This window comes from Brassica oleracea, chromosome C1, assembly GCF_000695525.1.
Source record: "Brassica oleracea var. oleracea cultivar TO1000 chromosome C1, BOL, whole genome shotgun sequence".
Taxonomy (NCBI): domain Eukaryota; kingdom Viridiplantae; phylum Streptophyta; class Magnoliopsida; order Brassicales; family Brassicaceae; genus Brassica; species Brassica oleracea.
The window spans coordinates 28,117,040-28,117,578 of record NC_027748.1 but is presented as its reverse complement, the minus strand read 5'-3'; positions in this window follow the sequence as shown (position 1 = coordinate 28,117,578).

Below are 539 nucleotides of genomic sequence, written 5' to 3'. Positions count from 1 at the left end.
TGCTCACTTATATGGCCTGATGCTTATTATCATTCTGTACATGTATATTCATAATGTCCCCAAGCATATAGGTAATGGCCGAACCTTTTATAGGTAATGGCCTTTCCGGCCGATTATGGCCTTTCTGGCCGGTTATGGCCTTTGCGGCCAGACCGTTGTCTTTCATGGTCTCTTCGGCTTCTTTGGCCGAGTCATGGACTGTGTGCGGACAAGCCTGCACTATTCAGACAAGTCACGGCCAAGTCGTGGCTAAGCTGTTTATAGGTGATGGCCTCTTTGGTTTGGCTGTTTGTATCATGGCCTCTCTTTGGCCGGGTAATGGCCCTTTATGGTCTAGTAATGGCCGAGCCATATATCATGGTGTTTAGACCATAGTACACGAACTTGTAGTATTGATCATGGGTTTATCCTCTCTCCCCCTCATGACCATACTATAAGGTCGTGGTGCTTTGGGATAATTAAGCCTAATGAGTTTCCCTATGTGTACATGTTTCACAACGTGAGATCTTTACGGGATAACTCTGTGCCTTTTCAATATT